Source organism: Rhamphochromis sp. 'chilingali' (genome assembly GCF_963969265.1).
Source record: "Rhamphochromis sp. 'chilingali' genome assembly, chromosome: 13".
NCBI lineage: Eukaryota > Metazoa > Chordata > Actinopteri > Cichliformes > Cichlidae > Rhamphochromis > Rhamphochromis sp. 'chilingali'.
This window is the reverse complement of record NC_137940.1, coordinates 5,061,345-5,086,514: the sequence shown is the minus strand read 5'-3', so window position 1 is coordinate 5,086,514 and position 25,170 is coordinate 5,061,345. Positions and strand designations below refer to the sequence as shown.

The 25,170-nt window shown below is 36.9% G+C and overlaps 1 protein-coding gene across 1 annotated transcript in view; it reads left to right on the top strand.

The window, feature by feature from the left end:
- Nucleotides 1-25,170, top strand: part of lingo2 (leucine rich repeat and Ig domain containing 2) — a 226,182-nt gene that overhangs the window by 33,401 nt on the left and 167,611 nt on the right. The window contains exon 2 of the mRNA XM_080901441.1: nt 13,418-13,490. The gene's annotated coding sequence lies outside the window, so the exon portion shown is untranslated. The remainder of the gene's footprint in view (nt 1-13,417; nt 13,491-25,170) is intronic.

The following is a 25,170-nucleotide window of genomic DNA, read 5'->3' as shown; positions in this document are numbered from 1 at the left end:
TTGTTTAATACCCACACTTTCTGATTACAGGAACTGTGAAAAATAAGTTATCATCTTTGTCAGATGCTGTCCATAAAGTGGTCCACTTAACAAGATTACAATTATAGATGTTTTAAGGCTGTTAAACCCCTCACTACACACTTTATACACTTTTCTCGGACAGGCATTAACATTTTCACATTTCTCTCTCTTGTTTAAACATTCTCAAAGTTCTCAAAGTTCAAAAGAAAAATAAGTCCATAGAATGAAACCAGAGATCAAAACCTGTTTTCAGGCCCAAACATTTGTTTGAGAAATAAAAATATGAACATTTTCCTATAAATAATAATGATGGATTTTAGAACTAACAAATTTAATTTCACTTTGATGGTGCAAAACATTTCAACGACATTGTTGGGTTTGTTGGGGAGAGAACTTACAAACATACAGTACAGCACTTTAGAGTCACAGAAGACACAGAACAATGCGCCGTTAAAAAAAACAGAAAAAAGCATGCAAAATTGTGCTAAGAAAAATCTGCGACACTGTGAGGCCGCGAAAGGTGAACCGTGTTATAACGAGGGACCACTGTATAAGGCTGATGCGGTGTCTCAGATTCTTACAGTTCTTTCTGTCCTTAACTCATTACCCTATACTGAGTTTTAAAAATATTCAGATCCACAAGCAGCAGATATCAGTCTGCTCAATGATCCACACTGTAGCTTCGAGTGCTGACAGAAAGACAAAATACAACATTTTAGATATGCTTACTCATAAATGGGCATCAGACTGTCCAGGTGTGACCACTATGAAAGGAAGAGCTTACACGTTGAAGCAGGATGAGAAATACATGTCACAATGAGAGCCAGCACATTAAGTCATCACTCCATCATCACGTAGAAATGTTAATCAGGTTGGAGTAGTAGGCAGGATATTGTGCAGGGGAGGTGGTGTGGCAGAGGTGACAGAAGGCTTTCTGTCTCTGACAAGGCCTTTGCAAAATCTCTTGGGCAGCTTGGCTGTGGGCATAGTTTAGCTCCGGGCTTCTTCTCTGTTTTTCTCGGTTCCATAAATAACAAGGGGCAGACGGAGGCAAAGACAATGAGCAAGTGAGGACAATGTGGCAAGGAGGCTGAGCGCCTGAAAAAGAAACAGACAGTTAGTTGTCCTGAAGACAAAAAGAACCAAACAGTGATTTGTTATTCAGAACAGAGTCAGATTGGGGATGAATAGTAGCATAACATTGGGAGAACAAAAACGCAAAACACTGCAGAAGAGAGATAAGGTTCACCCTACAAAGGTATGGGGGAAAAGGCAAGATGCTCTTTCTCACCCTGAGAAATGCTTTAAGGAAATGTACTTGCTACTGGACTGCAATTAATGCTGTACTGTGCAAGGAATGATTCAGTGTACTGAAACGTAGAATAATTACATACTGTATTATCATATATTAAATACATTTTTAATCTTAGCGTAGTATACCAGTCTTGGTGAGTCAGTTAGTAACATGGACACTGTGCCCCATACATATAGTGTTTTTAACTATGTTTCACTTGGTGCTGTAGGTTATTTTACTGTGGGAATGTTTAGCTTCTTTATATATTCTGTTGACATTTCAATAATAAGTGAATACGCTAGCGAAGTAAAAAGGAAAGCAAATTGTAATATTGTAGATAGGAGTAAATAGAGCCCCAGTCATCAGGCACTTTACATACTACTTTCTATAAATTTTAACCAGGATTTCTCTTTTTATTGTGTATATAATGGTCACCCTGACCAGTAAGAAGGTCAGACTTTTCCACAGGTCACCATAGGGGAAGCTGAACGGTAGTTTGCATGGTAAAGTGGCACTGCTTTACTTCTACAGCTTCTGCACAAGGATATTGGACAAATGAGGGCTGAGTAGAATAAAGGTAAAGCAGACTCACCATGCATATACATGTATAAAGTCATTTGCTGTCCTACAGCAATGGCATTTCACCATATATGGAAATTTTTTAAGTGCAATGCTTCTGTTTTAACAAAAAGGCTTAACTGTGCATTAACATAATTAACTATTTAGCTAATTATGTCACAATATTTTTTTTGTTTTGTTTTTAAGTCGTACTAAATACCATTAGACTGGATCATTTTCTACAATGTTACTGCTCAGTAATTTGAAGAGGTGTTACGATTACTCTGTTTTGCATTAACACTGAAATATCTCCAATTTTCTTCCAGTAATGATGGTTGTTTCTCTCTCCAGCAGCCATTTTCTGTGATTCTGCTGGTTACGACTGTCTATCTTGAGATTCAACGGCTACAACCCACATTATCCTCCATTTTTTGCATAAACAGCTGGAGGCCACCAAATCTGAATACTGCCCTGCAAGGCTCAGGGACAACAAACAAATAATTGTCATATTGCTAGTGTAACAGTGTAAAAGGACTGCTTTTTGAATTTCCTGTTCCTTTCATTTACAGAGATTAGGAGGGCACCTTGTTGTATATGGACATAATGCCTGAGTACACTGTATCATTCTACTTTCCAACTCCTTGGGGTCAATAATTTTGTTTTGGTGGCTGACATATATAATATATTAGTATATATTAATAATAATAATAATAATAATAGTCTTGACAAGCCTAATGGGGTAATCGTGCGCATTATCAGTATAATGTCTCCCTTAAGTTTTAAGTAGATTAAAAAAAATACCACTTCACAACAATTGATCATTCTTCTACATATTGGAAGATGCTTTCTATTCTCTTAAGTCAGCATTTTGTCCCAAGTCTTCTCAGTTCTAGTTTAGTCATTGAATTCTCCTTCAAATTCGTGAGGAATGGTGATAGACAGCAGCTAATGTTTGACTGCACGTGGAGACGAGCTATTCCGTTGGCATATTCCGTTCAGCACACTTAGGAAATGAGGAAAGCTTGTTAGTTCAAAATCTAATCATTTATACAGGAAATTGTAAAACCAAAGGTGTTTGAGTGTAGCATTGGGCAGCATGGTAGTACGGTGGTTAACCGTACTACCATCAGGCCGGGGTCTTTCTGCGTGGAATTTGTATGTTCTCTCCATGTTTGCATGGGTTCTGTCCGGGTATTCTGGCTTCCTCCCACAGTCCACAGACATGCAATTGTCTGGAAACACTAAATTGCCACATAGGTGTGAATGTGACTCTTGTCTATGTGTTAGACTGGCGACCTGTCCAGGGTGTACTTTGTCTCTTGCCTTAAGACAGCTGGGATAGGCTGCAGTGCCCCCTGCGACTCTGAAAAGGATAAGCAGAAGTGAATGGATGTATGTTTGAATGGAAAAGCGCTTTAGCAGTTGTACTTGAGCTGCTAGTGGTTTGTGGTCTAGCTACATTGCCATCACAGTCTGATTTTTTTTAAACTCTAGTAGTACTCCTTTTATTTATTCATGGTGGTGGCATGGCCTTTTGAGTTCTTGGCTTGATTTCTTATGATGCCATTTCCTGTCATCTGTTTGTATGTTGTGGTCTGGGTCTAATCACCCGATTAATCTACCTTCACCTGTTCATGACATGATTTAAGCTTTCTTGTGTTTGTTTGTGTGATGATGATAATAATAATGATATATTTTATTATAATTGCTGTTTAATGTCTATTTTATACAATATAAAATTACTGCAGAAAAAATAACATAAAGTTTCGATCATTAACTACGCAGTGCACAATACTCTCTGAGATAGAATAGTATAGTACCATGAGATTTTAAAATTTTGGACAGATTTTATGAATTTTGGCAGAAGATTTATGGTAACCACTTCTGCAGGATGACAGATGGCAGAAATGTTGTTGCTGATTGGTGATCTCACAGGGGGCGATAGGAACATTGGAATATAGAGCACATCACCCAACCCCAATAGAGAAGCTAGCGTTTATTTTAATGCTTGTTTTAAAAGATGTTGCTTCAAAGTTTCATGGCAGCTGTGAGAATGAAGCACTTGCTGAAGTGCTGACGTACCACATTTTACACTGCTCAGAATGAATATTAATTTCACACACAGGTGGAATAAATAACATTAACCAACTTCCACCCATCCATTTTTCTTAATCTCTTATTCAATTCAGGGTGGCAGGGGAGCTGGAGCCTATCCGAGCTGTCATAGGGTGAAAGGTGGGACACGCTCTGGATAGGTCATCAGTCTGTCACAGGGCTAACACAGAGATATACAACCATTCATGTTCACATTTATATCTACAGCTAATTTAGAATAACCAGATTAACATAAGAAGAATGTCTTCAGAGTGTGAGGAAGACAGAGTGCCAACAGAGAACCCATGTAAGCACTGGGAGAACAGGCAAACTGCACACATAGGACCCACGCCACTCGGTGGGTTTGAACCACGACCTTGTTTGTAAGGCAACAGTGCTAACAACTGTATCACCATGCTGCACCATTGACCAACTTATTGAAATATTTTGTTGAAGGCACTGGGTTGTTGAACTCATGTAAGTGACCCAGCTTTCCACCCAACAACCCAAAGAACTGCTGGCAGGTGTCCTAGTTCCAGACACCACAAATCACAGCCAGAAGGCCCCAATAGGTCAGAGCTGTTTTGACAGCTAGAGGGGGATCTACACAATATTTGGCAAATCTTGTGGCTGACTGATCTACATCACATTATCAGATATAGACCTGGTAATTTGACATTACCAGGTCTGATCCAGAGCAATAGGTATAGTGTCATGTCGCCAATTCCAAGTGCTTGTAATCTGAAAATATGTGCATGCATATTCAAAATGTGATTTATAGTTTCTCTTTTTTTTTTTTTTTTTTTTTTTAAAGGTGAATCAAATGGACCATTACGGCAAGGCTGGGATGGTCAGTTTGGTAAAGTAAATCCGTTGGGCATCTTTCTTTGCCTTTAGACAACAATTCTGATGGCAAAAGAGCCAAACGGGACAGGCAAAAAAAAAAAAAAAATAAATAAATAAATTATAGTTTCTCAGCCACAACCCACAGCACTGTAAATTATGAGAGGTACAACAATTGAAAGGCATTTCTGTAATTATGGTTGACTTCTTTTGATAAAAGTAATAAAAAGATGTGAATCACAATATGTAGGTTTTTATTATTTCTACTAGGGGCACATACACAGCATAATTTTAGTCAGAGACATTGTCATCCTTTCTTTTTATGACAAATACAGTTGACTTGCTCAGAGCAATTTTCCTGCCTAATCTAAAAACCATCTTTAGTTGAAATGAACAACCAATCCCCCTTATCCCCACCTCCTCATTCACCCCCTGTAAATTGTGTTAACAAAGACCAGGCTATTTATAGTTGTTCGCTATTATCTTTTCTCATAAGAAAAAAATACTGAATGTGCTGTACTAGATGTACAACATGTACTGTGGACATATCTATTTTAAATGCACATGCAAAGTTTGATGAATTATGGAAATGGTTTTTGATCAAGTGTCTTTGTGGAACTGTGAGAGAATATTTGATGTAGTAGAAGAATCAAGGAATGTTCTGCATGCCTTCCTAGAAACCATTTGAAAGTAATGATATCCCCAAAATGAGGAATGCATAGGGCCATCTGCTCTGTGATACGACTATGCAAATGGTAGTTCAAAATACAAGTGAGCTTAGTAATCAAAGATTGTTGATATTCTTGAAGCACTTTGAAGTTAATTTTTGAAGTATCCTAAACAGAAACAACTCACAATGTAAAACAACCAAGACCTCTTGGTGAGTTTAATTAGTATTTTTAGAGGGCCTATCGTCATGAGCAATTACTCCTTAACAAAGTGTTACCTTTATTTTCAGGAAGCACACAGTTGAAGTGTTCCTTGAATTATTGGAGACAAGAGTGGGTGGTTCCAAGAAATTGTTGTCTGAAGCCATTAAATTGTCAAGCAACATCTTTAATTGCATGTGATTGTAGATGGGGGGGAATATTCATTTGTTTTTAACCATTTAAACACGTGTTTCTACTGTGCGCAACATCATATTTATTACAGGACAGAATAATAATATAGGGGCAGTCATGATGATGTAAATGATGAATCATTTTATGTAAGATAGGAATGTAGAAATCTGTTATACCACATAAAATGACTCTATAATGCTTTTCTTACATCTAATGATGTAAATGCAGAATTTCCCAGATGCATAAAGCATATCTGTTTTTATTTATTCATATTTCCCTGTAAAAATGTATTTGTTCTAGTCTTTCAACTCCGTCTCCATGAATCAATTACATGAAGTCCAATGGAAATACTCAAAAGAATTAAATGAAATTAATAAGTTCAAACTTTGGACTCTACATATTTCTTTATCTGTATACATTTCTTGGGACATTAAAGAGATAAACTCCAACAAAGCTCATTAAAATGAAAGATCTTCACAAAAGCAAATGGGAAATATAATCATTTACAGTGTTTTTGTCACAGCACATGATGATTCTGATTAAACTTTATGCTCTGATGACTCTGCGGATCTGCTGTGTATTAATATTGTAATGGCAGCATTGCCATTTCAACACATCCTCTTCAAACATTAACTTGGCTAATATAAAGGTTGAATGATTATCATCTGACAGACAACCATACAGAACTGCAAACATAACAATATTCTTCATTTCATGGTTCAGTTGTTAGCACATTAGTATGAGAAAATACTAATTGTTACTGGTTCCACAGATCTTTTACAGTGCAGCTAATGTTTTTTGTTACATAAGCTACACCCTTTCCTGACGCGAGGTTGAGTGTGCATTTATCCTCGAATGAAACATATACACAACTGAGTGGAATGATCCTTGACATACACAAGATGCTGAGTTGCACTGTGCTTTACTGAGCAAAAACAATTTCCTTAAGCAGTATGCAAACCTCTCTGACGATATCTGGGTCTAGTATGGCTTTTAAAAATTTGGACTTAGTTTTTGTACTGGGGCTACATACAGTACCGATGTTTTGTGTTTAAAACACCCTGGACATGTTATGCAAACGTGCCTGTGGAAAGGGTGATTGTGACCCTGATTGTGTACTGTTTTAATGTGAAGGTATTTGTTAGTTATTTGCCTGATCTTAATACAATTACGCATATATATTACAGAACTTGATGTTATCTAAAATTTTATTTACAAGTTTTATATTTTGCAAGAGAAAGGAAATAATATGAACAGACATATTGATGTTGTAGTGTAAGGTTTTTTTTTTTGTTTTTTTTTTTCAAGAGACAACTAGGGACTGTTTTTGTAATGTTTACAGGCCCCTAATACTGCACAGACTTTTTTAATGACCTCAGTGAACTGCTGTCTGTGATCTGTGTTGATTTCGACTGTGTAATTATTATTGGGGATTTTAACATTCATGTGGACAACCCTCAGGACAAAGGGACTAAAGACCTGAGTAACACTCTGGGCAACTTTGGGCTGACTCAGCACGTAACAGAGGCCACACATAATAGAGGACACACTCTTGACTTACTAATCTCCAAGGGCCTGAGCATTTCAAAGGTTACTGTGTCTGATGTGGGCCTGTCTGATCATTACTGTCTTTTCTTTGATAGTAAAATGTCAGCGCACACAAATATGTCAACAGCAGTGATCACAAAAGTAGTGAGATCTTTAACTAGATCTTCCCATTAACACCTGGCCTGTCCAGAGGTTCAGTCAATGAGCTCGTCAATAGCTTCAATGCTAAAATGTTAAATGTCATGGACACTATTGCTCCCATTAAGGTGAAGGTTATCTCTGGAAGGAAGAAGTCTCCATGGAGAAACTCCACACTGGTGAAAAAACGAAAAAAGAGAGTGTCGGAAAGCTGAGCGCAGATGGAGAAAAACAAACCTCCAGGTTCATTATGACATCTGTAAAGAGAAACTTCACAATTATAATTTACAACTGCGGAGTGCAAGGAGGTGCTACTTCTCTGATATCATCACCAAAAACAGTCATAATGCTCGGGTCTTATTTGCTACAGTTGACAGGCTAACAAACCCTCCTGTGTCAGTGGCAGCTGAATATGGGCAGAAATCTGTGCCATCAGAAACTGAATATGAATAAGTTAAATTTGAATTTGAATTGCTCAGATTGAATCTGAATGCATGCTTTTTTTAACACACTACTCCATTGCTGTTTGACAGGCTGAAGTTGTCGGGTCACCTCCTAAATCAACCATCTATTACAGGTGTTTTGTGCCAGAAATGGAGTGTCCACTGAAGACTGAAGATACGGAATCTCTATGCCTTGCCATTGATCCCTCTTGTGCCTACATGTAGACAAGAGACATTAACTTAACTTTGCTAGACCCGCCCCTGCACAGTTACCAGCTGTCAGCTACATAAAAAAGGATCCTGGCATTATTTGTCTCTCAGAAACAGCTCATAACTTCCCTTCAACTCATTCATGTCACCTAAAAGGTAAACCTGTTTCTCCATCACCTGTTCAGCTCTGATGATTCAGTAAGGACATCTCCTGGTTTCATCTTCATGTTTCCCTCTCACCACATATCCAAACTGACATCATGACCAGCAGCTTTTTTACAGCTGTGGCTCCAGCAAACAAACATCAGCTGATACTAGAAATTAATATTAAATAAATTCTAACAACAGCTGATCAAGCTTAAACGTGCTGCTGTTGTCTAGCGCGACATGCGCCGGTTTCTTCTTTCTGGCGCAAAGTGGGCGATAAACAAACAAGAGAGAAAAGCCGATCAGCTGATCATTGATCCGTTTCATGATTGAAGTAGAAACAGGAGATGGAGGGGGAGAGACTGAGAGAAGAAGAGGCGGCTGTGCAGCGAAGACACAGAATAAATCCAGCTTTGTGTATTTTTCATTGTAGCTGAAGTCCGGGACAAACTGTTCCTTTTCACCTCAATACCAGACGATTCAGTTTTTTACGGGATGGTTGGAAACTCTAATAACTAATCTTATAAATAAAATAAGATAAAACAAGTTCAACATCAATAATATCATAGCACCCGCCCAGCTGTATATTACGTTACGGAAAAAAACCGAAAAAAAACCCATCGGCCCATAAAAACGAAAAATCACCATCGGGCATACTGGTGTTCATGGTGTTTCATGACTTTGTCCATGAAACACCATGAAACAGTGTTTCAAAACATCAGATCTGCTGAAACACTCAGTTTTTTAAAAAAAAAATCCAGGTTGAAGACTCACCTGTTCTTAGCTGCACTTGAATAAAGCACCAAATCCACACTGTTTTACTTTTAAGCTTAACTTTTCAAAACTTACATTTTAACTACTGATTTTATCTACTGTTCCTTTCTCTTTTTTCCATTTTAAATCATGCTTTTTATTTGGTTTTGTTTTTTAATGACTCTGTAAAGCACTTTGAATCACCTTGCTGTTGAATTGTGCTAATAAACTTGCCTTACCTTGATCATTGAGATTCTCTTACTAATATGTTTGTCTTTATCTGAAACTAATGTTACTGTATATCTTGCTATAATTCATACAATGTTTTCATGAATTCAACAACAAACTCGTCTAATACGAGGAGTTGAACAACCAAAACCTTCGTTTTTGCCTTATTTGAGATATTATGACACCATCATGTTGCCTAGCAACCAACTATAAATGAGCTATATATATCCCATTATATGGGCTTAAATGACATTAAGAAAGCAGTATATAATTTCAGTTTCATGACAATGATCTGAATATTTTCAACAAACTTGCTGTTTTATAAAAGATATGTTCATGTTTCTAAATTCTGTGAAAAAAAAATTAGTTTAATTTTAGATTGGACATCTACTTCAAGGTACATAAAAAAAATATTATTCATTTTCACTTTTTAAGATCCTTAAACATCCTTACTTTTAGAATGGTAAGTAGTTCTCTTTGAAATTAGTCTCAGCTGTATCGTTATCTCTTGATTGTCTTGGTTAACTGAGGCCTAAACAAACCAGATCTTTGATGTCTCTGCCTGCAAGGCTACCGCACTGTAATGAAACTGTATTGCATTGTCTCAGCACTAAATGTTTGGCATGACGGAACACAGAAGTAATTTCTGCGGCTTGCTGGCTTCCGCTGGTTTCAAAGCGGCTGTTGCCTTTTTCTCTCATGAGAGACTTGCAAGCACTCCCTCACAGAGCCAAACAGCTTTCAGGCTTTCATCAATTATTTAGCACCTGTTGCCTTCAGGGAAGTCCTGATAAATTATGGTGATGAATGCAATCAGAATATGGGAAATATACAGTTATAAACCTATATAACACTTTTAATATCTCTTGATCAGGAAATGAAAATCAGAGTGATTTAAATGCTGGCATAAACTCTGAATTTTCTGCACACCTTCTTGTCCACACTGTAGGAATCAATCAAAATCACAAAAACACTTTACTAGTTAAGAAACCTTTGAAAGGATTACAAAAGTCGCTCTGTTTATACTGCGTAAATACCCATGTGATGTGGAAATGTTTCGCCTGTTCTCCCTGAAGTCTGAAATGACTTTTTTTTTTATTATGAATAAGCATGAATGTTTTAAGACTGATAACTTGTTTAACACACAGCCAAACATTATATTTTTCTCTCTCTCATTGAAATTTTTACGAGGACTAAAAGATTACTCTTCAGCAAACTACAGAAAGTGTATTGGAACATTAAATAATCCTTAGAACAGAGGATATTCCTTTGAGTGTATCCACACACAGTGTATGAGATAGTATATGTGTGTGTTTACAACATAGTACTCATCCTAAATGGTCAAAATCGGTCTTATAAAAGAAGTACTATGAGGTTCATGTGGGTCATACTTATTGCACTCGTTATAGCAATATGTGAGTTTCAAACTCACTCATTTACTTAATCTCTATTCTTTAATATTGGCAGGCAGCTTTTTCTATAAAAAAAAAAAACAAAAAAAGAAAAGAAAAAAGCTTAATTGAAAACAATGCGAAAATGTGCAACTGAACTTGTACATAAGTATCAGTACAGCAAGGCAAGAAAGGCAGCAAGACACCAATGTAATGACAAAGAAGCAAAACATCCTCATACTTAAATGGCAGATTGATAGCTTGAATGGCTTCTTTAACTACACCTGAACTTTATTGTCTTTTCATAATTGCAATCCCATGTGAAAACGTTGGTTTTAGGTGTAAGCAGCCCCTTTCACATGTTAAAATTTAAACTTCTCCCATTTTTATTGTTACTCCTACGGTCGCAAGAGGTTGCCTAAATAAACAACTTTCCAATTAACCTTAAAAAATCCGCAGTTATTGTCTATCTTAATGTGAGGTCAGGCTGTGCAAAACTTGAAACAATCATAAAAAAATGAATTGTGTCTTCGGTTCTGAAAAGTACCTTCAATCTGCATTTATTAGTGGTGTGTAGAATGTGGAGTCTCTGCTCCTCCTATCACCTCCACCTCCCTTCTTCCACTTTGGGATTGCTGTGCATAGCTGTGGTTGACTTGCAGTTTGCTATATAGTGTAGTCTCTTTTGGTTCTCAGTCATTGCTTGCCATTTGTGGCTATGAGGAAGGCCAAAAACCAAACTCAATCCCTCAAAACAACAGTCCACAAACCAGAGGGTGACATCATGGTAGCTGCTATGTCCACTTGTTTCATACAAGAGTCTTTAGACATGGGGGCGTGCTGGTGTGCATAGATTTAATGGTGCCACAAAGCCAAGTGTGAGCCCAGTGGCAATTTAACAATTCTCAGCAGGTTGTGTTCAGGGAAGAGCTAAGATGGGGCAGTGAGTTGCTACTTGTGTGTGTGTGTGTGTGTGTGTGAGTGAGTGTTTGTCTGTTAGGTCTATCCTTTTGTGTGTGTTTGGCAGTGTTTGATTTCATAGTGAGAGTTCTGCTGACCTTGGCATACTCAAGACTACATCCCAGTGGTGTCTCATCCCTCTCTTCTCCTTCTCTTTCTCCTCGCCCTCTCATTCTTCCTCCGCACAAATCCCCTCCCAGGACTGTGCCTTTCTCCTTCCCTTTGTGAAAAAGAGAAAAAAAATAGCTAGCAGTTCCAGAAAAAGATGCCAGCATCTGTCTCACTTTAACTTGAATAATTTGAGAAAAGGGTGTGATTAAAACCGAGAAAATGTTTGAGTGCGAAGAATACAACAACAGGCAGCCAAGAAAAAATCATTTGGAAGTCTATGTCTTTAAAATAAATATATAATTAGTGTGGCTCTTTGACTTTTCCTGTCATCTCCATTTTTGCTGGCTCATACCTTTCAGAGTAAACCAGGCTCGAGATCTCATTAATTCTAAACATTGCTGTCAGAGAGGAAGAAATGCAGTGAATGGCAGATTGAGGTTTCTCTGTGCTTGTTATACTTCTCTTCACGTCAAATGCAATTCCATCAAATATATTAGTGATATTCAAGTGAAAAATATTGATGTGTTAGCATTTAGAAATTAAAACCATAAAGCTGCATTTTAACATTACTTCAAGTTGTTTGTTTGTTTCTTTTTTGGTTTACTGATCAAAATGTCAAAATTCCACAGTGAGAATGGCGTGTTTTTTAAAGTATTAAAATGACAGGGAGATGTATTTGATGCTGCAACACACAGACATATTTCTTGTGTTTAAAGTTCTTGGTTGACAGAAGTAGAAGTCAACCAGTGCTGCTTATGGGAAAACAACTGGCATAGCAATTCAACTGAAATGACAAAAATGGTTGTTTGTGTTGTTTGCAAACTGTCTCGCAGTGGAGGTACATTTGTATACTGAATGTATACAAAATATCAGCAGAACACAGGTTTTTTATGAAGCCTGTAACATAGTGGTTGGTGGAGCTAGGCAAAAAGGATGCTCTTTTTACTCGTGGAATATGTAATTTAACTGGTCTTTTTAAGTAACCCAGTAGTGAAAAAGTATTTTATCACACTGATTGAAAACCCTGTCTTATATTACAGTGATGCAGAACTGCTCATGAATACTAATTATTGGACGTCAATTACACCTTGTATAAATATTTGCTCCAAATCTAAGCAGTTGGTAAATCTTTATTGTTTCATGGAATAGACTGTTTAGAATGATCTCATTTAATTCTAATTCAACAGTGTGGATTCTGCTGCACAATGTAATATTAAAGTTTTACAAATTGAAATGAGTAATTCAGAAATACTGAGCTTCTATCTCAGTGTATACAAGGCTTTAACTTCACTGTAATTTTTTTTTAAATGAATTAACTACTAATCTCACATTTTGCAAAGTTGTTTAATGCATTTCCGTTTATGTTATCTTTCCCTTAACATGCACAGAAATAACCCAGTGACTTGTATAAAGTCAAGGATCTTTCTGTACCGCGCATCTTTGTGTTAGGGATTCAGTGTTTGCTCTTATTAAATGTGACATTGAGTACAGTGAGTGGATGACACAAGCTTCTTGCATGCTGACATTTCAAATGTTTCTGATGTGTCTGTCCTGTGTAATAACATAAGTCATTTATATTGCGTGTCCTTACAGAAGTCTTTCCTTTTTATGTTTCAGACTGAATCTGTGTAGGCACCTTTCCACTATCCTGCCAGCAAGCAGAAATGTTCTTTGCCTCTATTCCAGTATGGTAAGTTAATCTTTTGTGTCTCTGCTAGCATGAATAAATGTGTTCCACAGGGGAAAATAGCAGGGCTTCATGCATGACTTGTTATGGATTTGGGAAACCAGGTGTTAGCTATGAATATTCTTATGAATACTCTTAGTGTTATGAATAGACACAGGTCAAAGATTTCCAGACTTACTGCTTAAAAGAAAATTAAAACAAGAATAACTTTAATTTTGTGAAACTGGTGTGCAAAACAAAGCTCTGAAACCTGACTCTTTGGTATTCTCATATTGCTTGTTTATGTTTTTCTTTTGTTAATAAGAGAACCAATTTTGACAGTAAGAAACCTGTGACAAAATGGAACACATACATACACACAAAGTCACCCGCAGGTGCACTGATAGCGGTTGAATCCGTGGGTGGCTTTTTAAAATAGGCCAGCAGAACACACTGTTATTTCACAGTAATCTGTCAGTAATCTGCTAACAGTCAGAGCAAATCTTGAAAAACAACATTGACTTTTACATTTCTCAGCACTGTAAAATGTTGCAATGAAGAACTAATGAGCGTCTGAAAATCGTTTTTTTTTTTAAAAGACATGCTTTAATGCATCAATGTAAAGCATGTCAGCATTTTCTGCTATTTTCAGTTATTCTTTATTAAAATAGTGCGATTGTGGTGAAAAAATAAATAAATAAAAAGGTGCTTGTGGCTTGGGTTAACCCTCCTCTCGTGTTAGGGTCGGCACCGACCCATTTTAAATTTCAAATGCATAAAAAAACCACATAGATTTGTTTATTGTATCAAGGCTTTTTGACTTTGTCAGGAACCTCTATTTCTACAAAATAAAACCAAAAAAAAAATATTTTCACTAAATTATAAAATGCCCTAGTTAAAATTATGACCTTTGTGTTGTTAGGGTCGGTTTCGACCCAGGTATAATATTATGAGTATAAAGCAATAATTAAAGCCAAAACTGAAATCATAAGTGCACTGTCAGCTAAAACACTTACAGCAAGCACCTCTCCTAATCATATGAGCTTTAGGGGATTCTTATTTTGCATGTTTTTTGCAGTATACCTGCACAAAAACAAAACAAAATAAACACGGGCATGTGAGGTGAATTCACTATTTGAGTGGCCATTTGACTTCCAGAGTGCACATTTACAATTTGCAGCATACAAAAAATGAGAAGAAGATTCACAGTGAGCCAAGTTCAGGATCATATTTTTGGTGAAAATGAAGGAGAGGACACAGAGCAGCATAGCGATTCAGATGGGCAGGTTTCTAAGGAGGAAGACAATGTGGACTATCATCCAGAAGACACAGACACATCTGATCAGAGGTGGAGGTCGCTGGTGCTGAAGCTACTCCTGCTGAAAGATTCAAGTCCAAAAATGGTAAGATCTTTTGGAGCTCAGTACCTCATGATGTACATGGCAGGGCAGCTGCTGCAAATGTCATCAAAATGACCCCTGGAATCACAAGGTTTGCTCTGACCAAAGTCAGTGACATCAAGAGATGTTTTGAGATATTTATGCCATTGTCACTAGAAAGAATCATCATTACTATGATAAACCTTGAAGGAAAAAAAAGTCCATGGCGACATGATGAGGAATACCTGGATGCTTTCATTGGTGTTCTTCTTGCTGGAGTGTACAGATGCTGCAATGAGGCCACTGATCGTCTATGGCAGGGGTGCCCAATCCCAGTCCTCGAGAGCTACTATCCTGCAGCTTTTAGATGCATCCCTACTCCAACACAGCTGAATCAAATGAATGGCTTGTTATCAGGCCTTTGCCAAACATGATGGCATGCTGAAGAGGTAATCAAACCATTTGATTCAGCTGTGTTGGAGTAGGGATGCATCTAAAAGCTGCAGGATAGTAGCTCTCGAGGACTGGGATTGGGCAGCCCTGGTCTATGGGATGCATCGACAGGCAGAAACATTTTCTGGGCAACGATGTCACTTCACACATTTGATATCATTTTGATTCAAGAGTCCTCAGATTTGACAACAGAGAGATCAGACCGAGGTCTGACAAGCTTGCTCCCATCAGGGATGTCTGGGAGAGATGGGTGCAGTTTCTTCCACTGATGTTCATCCCAGGGCCAGTGACAGTGGATGAACGTCTTGTCCACTTTTTGAGGAAAATGCCCCTTCCGGCAATATATACCCAGTAAGCCAGGGAAAAACGGCAGAAAAATCTGGGAAGCCTGTGATGCAAAAACCAACTATGCCTGGAATGTACAGATTTTCACAGTCAAAGCTGCGAGTGGCACTCCTGAGAAGAAACAATGAAAATGTGTGGTCCTCCATATGACCACTGGACTGCAGGATCAGCTGTGATATTTTATTTTATTTTATTTTTTACCAGATATGACCACGGACAAGAACTTCACAAAGGAAACTGAGGTGAAGCTGTATCATTGGGAAGTGATAAAAAGCCCACAATTACCCACGGCTATAACCAAAACAAAGGAGGAGTGGACTTTTTCTTTTTTTCAGTTTATATTAAAGGTCTACTGCTGAAAAAAACAACCTTTTTTTGTCTTTTCTTGATGTAAATGTCTATGGGTCGAAATTGACCCGTAACACCATAGATGTCATTTTAGTTATTAATCTTAAAATGAAAAAAATCAATAAAACAGATTTATTTAAGAGATGTGTCCTATACCCCTCAGTAATACTCAGGTAACACAGAAACCTTTTATTTATTAATATGATTCTCTTGAGGTTAATTTTACAATTTTTTTAAAATTGAAATCGAGGGGTACAGTGACAAAAAAAGACCCAGAGGCCCACGCCAAAAGTATTAAAACCAACATTTTCATGGATAAGGAAGCCTAACAAGGTAACCAAGAGATGAGAAACAAATTGGATGATAACTTATTGTTTTTAGTATATTTTATAGCTGATTTAATTCACGGGTCAAAACCGACCCGCTAACATAAGAGATGATAACAGAAAGCTAACACGAGAGGAAGGTTAAACAAGGGCTGATCACCGTGACTGAAACCCGAGGGCAAAAATACAGAACCATGAAGTCATTCTCTCCTACCAATCCCTGTCATTGTGCTAAGCATGATAATTCCATGCTCAAAGGTCCATGCCAACTATTGTGCCAATCTGGCAGTACCAAATTATACTGGCAACGTTAGGGGGGAGAACACAGTGCGGTGGAACGGAAAGCAATAAAGCATGATGTTGCCAATTACACCAGAATCTCTTGGTAATTATATGTTTTGCTTAAACAACACATGTGGTAACCACCTTGATATTGTTTTGATATTGGATTTTAATTGCCAATGCAACTAATCAAACATGAAGTGGAGATGTTGCTTGAGGTTTGTGGGGATCTAGTAAAACTGTGATAGCTCTGGGGAGATTGACAAAATGGAACAAGTCATTGCTGTTTCTAGCCTGCAGCTACTGGCAGTGTGATGACAGTAAAAATGATCTATACCAACTGAAGCTTTTCAGACTGCTTGCCAGGCTTCAAATAAACACGACTGTATAACATAGAATGAAGGCGCAAATCATATTGTGTCTTCTTACTTTAAAAGAAAATCACATTTGGAATATTTGTTTTGCTGCTACTTTGTTGGATATTATCAAAGGAAATGCCAAAAGAGTGATGCCATCTTTGTTTATTTGTTTGTTCTTTTGTTCAGTAGCAGATATGACAAACAAATCCAATACAAAAAAGAAAATTGAAGTGAGTTTTACTAAAAGCTAAAGTTCTACTTGATTTGATTGATTATGAAGAAACACTTTTTCATTTGTTTGTGAATGGGTGAAGAGAAACTATTCAGCCATAGCTGGTGTGTATTCTCATAGCTTCCATTATTATTTTACAGGGATGTGACGTTTATCAAGCCAGTGACTTTATCGAAGGAAATTTAAAGTGCCAGCTCAAACAATATGTCAGTGGCTAAGGTAAATTAATAGTACTGCATTCTAACTTCTGTGCTTTTCAGTAGTGTATGTATATTGCAAACAAAAGGCTATTTAGTTAAAATCCCATTTGAAATTGACAGGAAATCTAAACAGTTTTTCCTGCATAAATAGTTTGGGCAAAGAAGTGTAAATTTAATAATCTATGTTATGTATATACACTTAAAACATGTTTTCCCTGCAGGGTTACTTTACTAGTTAAAAGGCAACTTTATTAAGTAAGTTCACGATTTAACGTGTTCCCTAGTTAGTGGACTGGATTCCTTGTCCAACCGTATTTTTCTAAGCATTGCATTAATACTTTACTTTTCTGTGATTGGAAATGAATGCCTAGGAATGATCATTACTAAGACAGCATTTGTAAAGTTTTCTTTAGAGAAGAAAATTTAAAAAACAGAATTCTTATATGTTATTAGTGTTTCCTAGACTGAACAATCTTTCAAGTAGAAGCAATATGCAACATGTGGTGAAGTTCAAATAAATTCAAGAGACTATGAATTTATATGAAACTGACTTCAAAGCTGAGAGCCGGAAGCCCTGGAGTTAAAAGGTTCTTTTCCTAATTGGCAATTCTGCTCTTTGAGTTTCTTCTGCTGAACACCTGCACTGCATTGTTTCATAAGCGACTAGAATACACTGATGTCAAACAGCATTTGAAAAATATAGCGCTCCCGTTGGTATGTTTGTACAATGAAAATAATACTAAACTGTCTGAACTAATGAAAAAGCAATAAAAATACTTCAAAAATACTTTCTTTCGAAAGATCAAAGTCAGGATTATGTATGGCTGTGATTTATTTTATGCACAGTCTCACAGGCCCACAGAAATGAAAATGAAAAGAATTACGCTGCATTTGAGATGTTTTGATAAACCTAAAATCTTGGAGCTTGCCCTTGAGGTCAACACTAACATTAAATGTGTTTAATGCCACCTGCTGCATACCCGCTCATGCAAACCTAACTCTCTCTCTCTCAAAACATCATCATCACTTTCCAACTTTATTGCCACCAGGGGCCCAGCAGTAGCAATGGAGCATAGGTTGCCATATCAGAGCCTCTTACAGAGAACAGACAGTCAGCAGCACCATACTGTTGAGTGAGGAGGTGGCAGAGCATGAAAGGATGCATCAGATGTTATGTAGATCAACAAATAAACCTGAATAGTGTGAGTCGGGTTAGGCTTTATATTCCCACCTGGCTTCATCTATTGGAAATAAGGACAAATATGTGACATATGAGATAGAAACATAGTGAGAAGGCATGTGTAAAACAAAAACGGGGCAGTTAAATATACAATACATATTAATATTTAAATTCCCATTTAAAAAGTAGTGAAATACTTTTTTTGGGCTTTTTTAATGCACTCCTCTTGTGCATAATCAGTCACCTGATAACAGTGTTTCCCAAAACAGATTTAACACACAAGTGTAGTTTGTTGGTTGGAACCACTGACTATTGGGCAATTGTTCTCAGCTCTGACTTAGAAGTGAATGTGCAAGAGAAGTGATTATCGACCGTATCGATCTGACACAGTGAAATTTACGACTCATGCTTGCTGTGGTGTTATCTCAGATGTTAGTCTCCATCCTGGTGCTGCAGTGTCTCTGTATGTCTCTCCACTGACAGTGGAGCTGAACTATGTTGCCTGCTGGAATAGACATGAATGTGTAGATAGCAAATAAAGCATAAATTTGAGCTCATGTGATAACTGAGTGCAGCCCCATGATGACAATATACGGACGTCGTGACAACATGATCAATCACGGACGAGAGTTGCAGCGGACATCAAGATTATGCATTGTTGGAACGTCTGAAATCACCGTCAGAGGCACATTTCAGCTCTGTGTCTGTTAAAACTGTATCAATCATCTGAAACCCCCCCCAAAAACATCTATTCATCAGATTGAGGCAGACTAGGTCAACGTTTGCATCCTAGCGTCTTCATATTGCATCAATTTAAGTTGGAACTAGAAACTGATAGATTGTGGGCCATTTGTCACAAGTAATTTGTGATACTTTTATCTCTGACTCTTTTATTGCCAAGTCCCTCCTCTGTCATTCTTATGCCAGTCGATTTGAATTCCCAGTACACTTGTCTTTTTCTGTTGCCAAGGCAATAGGAATGGGGGCTGTTGACGGCAGTGGTCGAATACTGACATTTGATTGGCAGTGCAATGTTCCAGGAAAGAGACACGGAAGTTATTTGAATATTAAACATAAGGATTAATCCTCATCATGTACTCCTGAATATCTTCAGCTGTGAATAGGAGCCAGAAAAGGTGTTTAAACGTTATGATGGAAGTTTGACTTAATTGAAGCGCATAGTTGAGAATCTATAAACAAAAACTTGAGGGCAAATTAAATAGAGTCTGTGACACACAATTGGCTAAATCAAAAGTGTACTCAAAGGTTTTATACTGTCTATATAGTGAGGGGAAAAAAAACAGTGTAATGTGAAATAATTGAATTTGTGGTTATTCTAGTTGATATTCAGTTTAAATATATTATCATTTTATATATATTTTATGTTATCATTTTTAAGAACAATTTCACAAATATTGTAGTGTTCGTAATTGCACAAATAACATACAGTTGATTAAACAGGAGTAGGAAAACTGCCTTACTTTGCTACCTTTTGACTGGACCTCTCTTGCAGGTTGATCTTTTAGCAAGAAAGAAAGCACTTCACTCAATGATTTCTGCTACACTAAGCAGCAACGCCTTAAATAAGATGTAAGGGCATCTCGGTCAGGCGTCTAACTTCTCAGTTTTTGAAGCCATTGCTCTGTGTCTCATTTCCTGAAGTATTGATGTCTTTAAGTGAGCTTCCCAAGTGCCTGGAGGAAGTGGATGCTATATAGATTGCTTTGAGGAGATTGGGACACAGCTGACTGCTGTAGTTTAACAGTAGGTCCATGGTCGTTCTTTCGTGAAGCACATAAAAGATTTTTGGTGGCAAGGATACGGGGTTGTTTGAATAAAACTGAACTCAAAAAATAAGTAAATTTAAAAAAGCTTGGACGAAACGCAATATGGTTTAATCCCCACAACTAAAGATTTCTTGGGATTTGATTGAGCATACATCAAAGACAATATAGTTTAATACTACGCATTCATAAAACAAAAATGTTTATAGAATTGTGTACAAAACTGTCACTGATGATACAAGGTCATCTTAAAGAAGATGTATACATAAAAAGTTGATTTTATACTCAAGGTGCTTTTTCAAACAGATAGCAAAAAATGAACAGGAATATTGGATAGCTGCAGGTACATCATAAAGAAACATTAAAACCTGGAAACAAAGGAAGAATCAATACTGCTCTACAACATGCCATGCAGGGAATTGCACAGAGAGCCTGTGTGGATAGTTTTAAAGAGTCACTACAACAAGGAATAAATTGTGTGATGCTGGGCCCTTCTTAAAGGCTGGAGTGAAGATACTGTACCTCTCTTTTCAAAATAGCAGTTTTTTGTTCTTTGATGTGACTGGTATTTATATTGAATATTACTCCAAAATGGGTCCAGTATACTAAACCCATTTTTGAGCAGTACTCAAGATTCCGGCTATAGGTTTAGATCAAAACAAAATTGGTACAGTGCACACTATACATTAACTTAATATTGGCCCAGAGTACAGCATGTAGCCTGTTAAATCTATTTAAATTAGCGCCATGTTTAGGCGTGTTTTAAAGATGCCTTTATTTTGTATGCTCCACAAATAAGGTGATATAATTAGGATTTTCAAAATGAACTGAACCTCAATGCTTTTTTGTTTCTTTTATCATTTGTAAATGCATTTTCTATTTATTCCCCTTAGATTGGTTGGATTTTCTCGTTGTAGTTTATTAATTATTTTTGGAGGATTAATTTAACGGGCATAGATATAAGCTAGAGAATGGAGTAAAATCCAAACAACCCGTAAGGAGAAGAAAATGAAACGTACTGAATGATTATTCACATTTCTATGTATTGTATTACCATTTGGTATTGCTATTATTGGCTCAGAACGGCAATCCTTGGAAACAAACTGTGGTTGATATTTCATAGAAAATAGTATAAACAATACCAATCTTATCAGATATGTATAAAACAAAAAATAGTGTTTATTGGAACGCAACATTCACATTTTTTTTCTCTTTTCCATATGGGAACTACATTCAACTGTCAGAATCTAAGGGCAACATAATGGTCTTACCCAACTGGATAAGGACTGACGTGATTACAGAAGAGACTAGAAAATAAGTGCTTGGATAAAGAAGCTGGGTGAGTGCTCCAGAGAGTGTAGGCAGCTGGAGTGCAGTAATTAGTCACCGAAGCTCTTTCTGGTTAAGGGGCAGCTGACCAATGGCCTTGCTTGCTTAGAAGAACGGCAGAGGGTTCTTCCCACTCTCAAATATGACTGTGATTAACATAAGCAATTACCTGCAGAAATCGCACCCCCTAGCTTCTTTTAGACAAAGAAAAATGAATTGCCTGCAAGGCGTACAGAGTTTCAACCATTGTTTTCCTTTTTCTTAATAGCTTCCCAAGGCTACTGTCGAACATATCATTTGTTTAAAATGTATCATCACCTTACCTCTTCCATAGTTCCTTTATATGCTCTTTTTAATTAATCATGGCAATTAATGGTTGTTTTTTTGAAATGAGAACCATTGACTCAAACAATCCTGAAACATGTTTTCTTCTTCTTTCTTTTTTTTTTTTTTAACTGTTTCACTAGGACACGTGATCAGAGACAAAGCCCTTTGTGGATGCAAGCGGTACATTAAGTACAGCAGGAAGCCTGTATTACTTGCATAAATAAAAACAAGACAACAAAGCTTCCAGGTGATATGCAAAATCATTAAGAGCAGTATTTCTTAAAAATAGTCTCTACAATAAATAATCTTTACACCTATCAGGGCTTTGTGAGGGAATAATAATAAAAAAATTAAATGATCTCTTCCCTTGTTTCCTGTCACTTTGGTTGAGATAATGAGGCAACTCCTTGATTCTGTCAAAATTTGTTTATGTTCACCTCCTCAGAATTGGAAAAGTTTGAGTAGGGGGTGTAACGTGCACATTAATGAGCATGTTGTGAGGATAACTAATGAGAACTATTTCTAGGATATAATGACACTCAAACTATTATTCATGCTACACTGTTTTTTAATCACCCATTTGTTCAGTTTTACACCTACATCAGCCTATGTATTTATACATGACTGTGAATTTTTGTGTTCTGTGTAAAACATATTTGCACACTGCTTTTGATGGGTGATATACAAATAAACCTTGTCATTATTTATATTATAATGACACTTTTGATTTGTAGTTTGATTTGTTGATGGTGTCAGTAATAACACCCTTATTGCCACTTGAGTACCCATGACAGGCTGAATTATCAAAGAAGTCCAAAAATGTTTTCTTGTCTGGAAGCATGTGAGCATACCTGTCAGAGCATGGAAACAGAAAAGCTTTACATTTGTGTGTCTTTGAACTTTCTGCCAGAGAGAATTACAAAACCATGCTCCTTTGAGGTAAGGTACAAAGGCTTTTATCAGCTCCTGTGTGGGCTAACCTGAGATTCCTAAGATCAAGCTAGTGTGTTAGGAGATAAAATAGTAATAGTTCTGTTACTTAGAGTTTTGCTGCTCCTTTACTGGTCTATTGGGGGATATTGTGGCTGATTACAAGGGCCACTGTGGTTTCTGTCATTACAACAAGTAAAAACTAAAATGAGATAAGAATAAAAAATAGCTTTATTTTGTCTGCTTTAGCACCTTCCTGTTCTTCTTTATAGCCTTATTATTGTGTTGTATGGTTCAGCCAGATTGGATGACTCATGCCTTACTGTGACATAAGAGGCTTTACGCTGACCCCTTCTTATAAGCCAAACTAAAATAGAAGAGTTAACTAATTTCATACACAAAGCTGATGATCGTAATACTAAGATTTGAAAGGATGACACACTCAGAAAATGACAAAATGGATGGGATAATGTATTTATCCCTCTTTAGTGGCAATAAACACAACTCATATGCTTGCTTATACATGGGCTACATGCACAGCTTAACAAGATAGGACTGACAAACCGTAAGGCTACCAGTGAGACAGGACATAGCCACAGCACTAAAACATAGACACATAAACACGCACATTAAAAGGCCATAAATATTTTCTAGTGACTGTCAAAGATCTGTCCGACTCCCTTTCCAATAAAAAGAGTGTCTGAAAATAAAGCTTCTCATGGCTGGTCAGCTTTGATTACCAGCTTTATTCTCTGCCCATGCTACACCAAGCAGTGTTCAGTCCATCTCCCATATGTCTCATGACTCACTGTCTCACGCCCTGCGTATCCACAAGGCCTTGCCAGAAGAGGGATATTGAAAGGATGCAGTCCTTTATTCGGTTTGTAATTGTCTCGTATCCATACAAATCAGTCTATGAGACATTTCATTAAATTAGGATACTAACTAACTGTGGTAACCCTATAATCAACAGTAAAGTTGTCCTTTTTTTGGTTTAGTGTTTTAGTGAAATGACAAAACAATTGTTAGATTTTCTCGAGATTCAGCACAGGCATGATAAATGGTTATAATTTTTGGCCAACTTTCCGTTTATTACCAGGTCAAATAATCACTTTGTCAAATATCAGAGTTTTAAACAAAATATTCTAGGACTAATTTGCAAATAATAGTATACCAGAAGGTTAAAATGACATTGATGGCCTACTTTCATCATTTTAACATTGTGTATGTGATGGCAAGTTTTAAGAAGTCTGCAGTAGATTGATGATCTAGCCAAGGTATACCATCGCTCTTGCCATTAGACAGCTGGGAACAAATGATAAAATGTTTGTTTCAGTGTATACCCTCACAATGCCCCTTATTTATATGCACATCATGTATATTCCCTTAAGGAGATTTAGTGGTGAAATGAGCAAGCATAAGAAAGTATTCAAAAAGCAAAGAAACAGTGGTATAGTCAGTGAGACAAAAAACTGGGAGGCTAGGCATAGAACAAAAGCAAAGATTAAAGCTTATTGTAAGCGTATGTGAAACACTGAGGAAGGACAAAAAGATCTGATGATCGAGCTGGAAAGGATGTGCAGCAGCTTAGGGTGATCAAGGAAAGAGATAGAAATGTACAAATGAGTGAAGAGAGAGTGTGTGAAGACAGAAAGAGTACTGTGAGAAGCTGATGAACGAATCAGGACATGTACAGAATTTGCAAGGAGGAAAATAAGAGCAGCTATGAGATGAATATTCGATTGTGATGATTTGATTGTGCTGTCCTTTTCAGCAGCTGATGGTGCAGGGAGGCTGCGATTACCCTGCAAAAGCAATTTATATGTCCTCTTTCTTTTCTCATTGTATTTTCATTAAAAGGGTTTTCTTGTATGTAAAATTGACTCTCTATCTCTCTCTCTCTCTTTCTCTCTCTCTCTATCTATCTATCATAAAAACAAAAACCACAAATTTATGTTATGTTATACTAGACTCCCATCCATCCATCTATCTATCTATCTATCTATCTATCTATCTATCTATCTATCTATCTATCTATCTATCATAAAAACAATTGAATTTTAAATTCAATTAATTAATTTTAGATTCAATTTTAAATATGGAAAGGCAACCACAAATTTATGTTATGTTATACTAGACTCCCATCCATCTATCTATCTATCTATCTATCTATCATAAAAAAGTTAAGGATTATGAGGAGGAAGAATTTGTTGGTTTGCTCCTTATTTCA